Source organism: Rhineura floridana, chromosome 5 (genome assembly GCF_030035675.1).
Source record: "Rhineura floridana isolate rRhiFlo1 chromosome 5, rRhiFlo1.hap2, whole genome shotgun sequence".
NCBI lineage: Eukaryota > Metazoa > Chordata > Lepidosauria > Squamata > Rhineuridae > Rhineura > Rhineura floridana.
Window position 1 is genome coordinate 110,492,707 of NC_084484.1, and position 4,968 is coordinate 110,497,674.

The 4,968-nt window shown below is 43.1% G+C and overlaps 1 pseudogene; it reads left to right on the top strand.

Moving 5' to 3' along the window:
* The first annotated feature begins 422 nt into the window (after positions 1-422).
* LOC133386090 (calcium/calmodulin-dependent protein kinase type II subunit beta-like) lies at positions 423-961 on the top strand (annotated as a pseudogene).
* The last annotated feature ends 4,007 nt before the right edge of the window (positions 962-4,968 follow it).

A 4,968-nucleotide genomic window follows, 5' to 3' on the forward strand; every position in this document is an offset into this window, starting at 1 on the left:
GCATTTATTTCATCTTTTAATGGTACTCGTGGTTCTGTTTAATGTAGTAGTGAAGCCATCTGATTTTTCTGTTGTACCCTGCCTAAAGTCTGAGACCAGACATTGTACAGATATAAAAATATAAGGATCACTGTTTATGATAGGTATTTCAACTTTCTATATATTTTTAGTATGTTTTGTGGTAAATTAGAATGAGAGTTGCTATTGATCACTCTGGGAAGAACTCATTTAGGGGAAAATGTGGTAGAAGTGGGTAGAACACCCATTCACTACCTTGAATATCTTGGAATGCAGCAATATTTATTCAAACATACCTAAGATGCTACGTCTGTCTTTGTGCTAACAAGCTGCCTTTGGTATTCCATTCCATGGGTCCTATGCCCCCCTGTAATTGCATCTAATTGCAGCCAGCTGTCATGTGAATGAATGTCTGCTGCGTATTAATTACAAGGGTACATCATTTCACTGATGATCAGAAGTTGAGGCGAGAAATTCAAATTTGCCGTCTCCTGAAGCATTCCAACATCGTTCACTTCCATGATAACATATCTGAGGAAGGCTTCCACTACCTTGTCTTTGATCTGGTCATGGGCGGGGAACTCTTTGAAGACATCATTGCCAGGAAATACTACAGTGAAGCCGATGCAAGCTTCTGGCCAGCAAATGCAAAGGAGTGGTGATGGAGATGGCAGACTTTGGCTTGGCAGTTGAAGTACAAGGAGACCAGCAGGCCTGGTTCAGCTTTGTGGGCACTCTTGGCTATCTCCTGAAGGTGTACACAAAGAAGCTTATGACAAACCTGTGGATATCTGGGCATGTGGTGCTATTCTATACGTCTTACTGGTTAGGTATCCTCCTTTCTGGGATGAGGATCAGTACAAGCTGTACCAACAGATTATGGCCAGAGTCTATGACTTCTCCTGAGTTGGACACCGTCACCCCAAAGCAAAAACCCTCATAAACCAGATGTTAACCATCAACCCAGCAAAGAGAATCGGCTCACAAAGCTCTAAAACATCCATGGGTCTGTCAGCATTGAACAGTGGCCTCCATGTTACACAGACAGGAGACTGCAGAGTGTCTGAAAATGTTCAGTGCCAGAAGGAAGCTCAAGAGTGCAATTCTTACCACTATGTCGGCAATGAGAAACTTTTCAGCAGCTAAGAGTTCACTGAACAAGAAAGCTGACAGTGTGAAGCCTCAGACAAACAGCACTAAAGGCAGTACCAGGGTTACCAACCCATACGGGACTCTTTCTCCAGCCACACTGACTTGAGGGATTTTAAATGATTTGGTGAGATTTCCCTCCAGGAGGTTATAGTGTGACCTCTTACAGGGAAAGTGAGGTTGCAGTCCTGACCACTGGGCAGCGGTAGCAGCCAGCTATCTACATCGCAAAATACAGCCATCAAATGGTTAACAGAAAAAAATGAGCCCTGGTGAAGTCACCAGAATCCAGCAATCGGGTTCCAGTGTTGAAGGCCATACCAGACAAATTATCTGACAGCACAAACACCACCACAGAGGATGAGGACAGAAAAGCCTTCAAGTTGTCTGATGTCCTAAGCATGGTGGAATGAGGCTCTGGAGCTCCAGAAGCTGAGGGGCCACAGCCAGCTGTCACCCAGGTTTTCCCACTTCCACTCATCCCAAACCCTTTGCCTTCAGATCGATGTTTCAGTTTGATGGATTTCAGCTCCGCTCCTTTGAACAATGGCTATTTATGATAAGAAAAAGACCCTGATTGGGGCAAGGCTTGCCTGAGAAAAGCCAGCATCTGGATAATGAGGAGAGCAGCTCCATCCCTCTGGCCAAGAAGCTAGACAAAACCAAGGAAAGAAAAAGAAAAAAATGAGGATGAAACAAAAGCCATCTGATACTGTTCTATACAGAATTATGACGGCTGACTCTGAGCATTAAATAAGGAAGGAAAAGAAAAAAAGGAACAAGAAATGTCCTGCAATGAAATGAAATGTTGTTCTGCTCAAACGTCCAACCACTGTACTCTATTCCATCTTCCCATCAGTTTTCCATTCCTATCTCCAGCCAGCAAAAATGCTCAATCTTCATTGGGCTGGGTTTATTTGGGGGGGAGGTGTTTCCTCCATTTTTGCTTTCTCGCCTCCATTTTGGCAGTTTTTGAGAGGGTTGGCTGGACCCATCTGTGCTCAATTCCTGCTATGTTGTAAACCCCCCAGAGAGCTTCGGCTATGAGGAGGTATATAAATGCAGTCAATCCTGGGCAAGGTCCTAGAAAGAGTGGTTGCAGACCAGCTCCAGGCACTCTTGGATGAGACCGATTATCTGGATCCATTTCAATCAGGTTTCAGGCCCGGTTTTGGCACGGAGACGGCCTTGGTCGCCCTGTATGATGACTTGTGTCGGGAGAGAGACAGGGGGAGTGTAACTCTGTTGATTCTCCTTGATCTCTCAGCGGCTTTTGATACCATCGACCATGGTATCCTTCTGGGGAGACTCGCTGATCTGGGAGTTGGAAGCACTGCCTGGCAGTGGTGCCGCTCCTACTTGGCGGGTCGTCTCCAGAAGGTAGTGCCTGGGGAATTTTGCTCGGCACCCTGGGCTCTCCAATATGGAGTTCCACAGGGGTCAGTACTATCCCCCATGCTTTTTAACATCTACATGAAGCCACTGGGTGCCATCATCAGGAGTTTTGGAGTGTGTTTCCACCAGTATGCTGATGACACGCAGCTCTACTTCTCCTGTTCATCTTTTTCAGGTGAGGCTGTCAATGTGCTGAACCTATGCTTGGCTGCGATAATGGACTGGATGAGACCGAATAAATTGAGGCTCGATCCAGACAAGACTGAGATGCTGTTAGTAGGTGGTTCTCCTGAACAGATGGTGGATGTTCATCCTGTCCTGGATGGGGTTACACTCCCCCTGAAGGAGCAGGTCCGTAGTTTGGGAGTTCTTTTAGAACCATCCCTGTCACTAGAGGCACAGGTAGCCTCGGTGGCACGGAGTGCTTTCTACCAACTTCGGCTGGTGGCCCAACTACGCGCCTATCTGGATAGGGACAACCTTGCATCAGTTGTCCATGCACTGGTAACCTCTAAACTAGACTACTGCAATGCACTGTACGTGGGGCTGCCTTTGAAGATGGTTTGGAAGCTACAGCTCGTGCAAAATGCAGCGGCCAAACTATTAACAGGGACTAGGCAGTCCGATCATATAACACCGACTCTGGCCCGCTTGCACTGGTTGTCCATATGTTTCCGAGCTCGATTCAAAGTGCTAGTTTTAACTTATAAAGCCCTAAACGGCTTGGGACCGCAATATGATAAGCTTCCACCGGGCCTTGAAGACCTGGCTCTTCAGGCAGGCTTTTGGGGTGGGTTAGGTTTCTTACTGTTATGGTTTTAAATTTTAATGTTTTAATGTATTGTTTTATTTTGTATGTCGCCCAGAGTGGCTGGACAACCAGCCAGATGGGCGACTAATAAATTAAATAAATAATAATAATAATAATAATAATAATACTTGTTGGAATACCTCTCCCGATACAAACCTACCCATACACTGCGCTCAACATCAAAGGCCCTCCTCCGGGTGCCTACTCAGAGAGAAGCCCGGAAGATGACAACGAGAAAAAGGGCCTTCTCAGTGGTGGCCCCCGAACTGTGGAATACTCTTCCTGATGAGGTACGCCTGGCGCCAACATTATTTTTTCGGCGCCAGGTAAAAACCTTCCTCTTCTCCCAGGCATTTTAATATTTTGATATTCAATATTTTTAATACTTTAATATTTAATATTGCAATTTTTAACACCTTAACATCTTCACATCCTAATATTTTAACTAATTTAAATTTAATATTTATTATCTGTGTTTAATTATGTTCGATTTATGCTATAGTGAATCTATTTTAAAGTTGTTTAACATATGGTTTTAATTGTATATTGGTTGTTTGTCTGTTGTGCACCACACAGAGAGCTTCGGCTATGGGGTGGTATATAAATTTAATTAATAAATAATAAATAAAATAATATAAATCAATCAATCAATCAATATGTCAGGATGTGCGCTTTGGCAAGAGGAAGGCTGAACAAGGAAGGGAACCCTGACTCTCAAGATCATTTCAAAATGTACTGCTATGTTGTGGGGGGGTTGTGGGGGAGTATTCTAGTGTTATATTGCATTGCATTACAGTTTTGCAGATTTATTTTTTGTTATATAAGCATATTTTATTGGTTATTTAGTAAACTGTGTAGAGACTGTCTTAGTATTAAGCAGTATATAAATTCTACAGTCACAAGAGTGGCTGTATATTATAGCCAGCATGGGTTTTTCACATTCTGCAATGTTAAATTGAAAATACCCCCCAAGCCATTCTGATGCTTCCCATAAGCTCATTTCAAAACAAAAACCTTACAAAACTTACACTCCTGAACTAAGAAACGCTTGCTTAACAACCCTCTTAATTTTCATGGTGATACATAAAACAGTCAGAGAGAATCAAGAGTTCAAATCTAAAAAGAGAGAAAAAAGCCCCAGAGCCCTTTTGGAATTTTTTCTCTCAGAGTTCTCATAATCTGTTAAAATTCATTAACAATCAGCCATGTTCACAGAGTACCTGTAATCCTAATACTGACCTTGCCCCATACTCTGACCTTCATCTTCTGCAGTTTAAAAGTTAAAAAAAATGCTTGGCTGATATTTAATTAATTTAAGAAATTTTGGCTGGCAGTCTATCATAACATGGGACATGCTCACATTTGACTTCAAAAGAGGAAACTTCACAAAAATGAGGGGATTGGTAAAAAGAAAGCTGAAAAACAAAGTCCAGAGGGTCACATCACTCGAAAATGCTTGGAAGTTGTTTAAAAACACTATATTAGAAGCTCAACTGGAGTGCATACCGCAGATCAGAAAAGGTACCGCCAGGGCCAAGAAGATACCAGCATGGTTAATGAGCAAAGTCGAGGAAGCTCTTAGAGGCAAAAAGTCT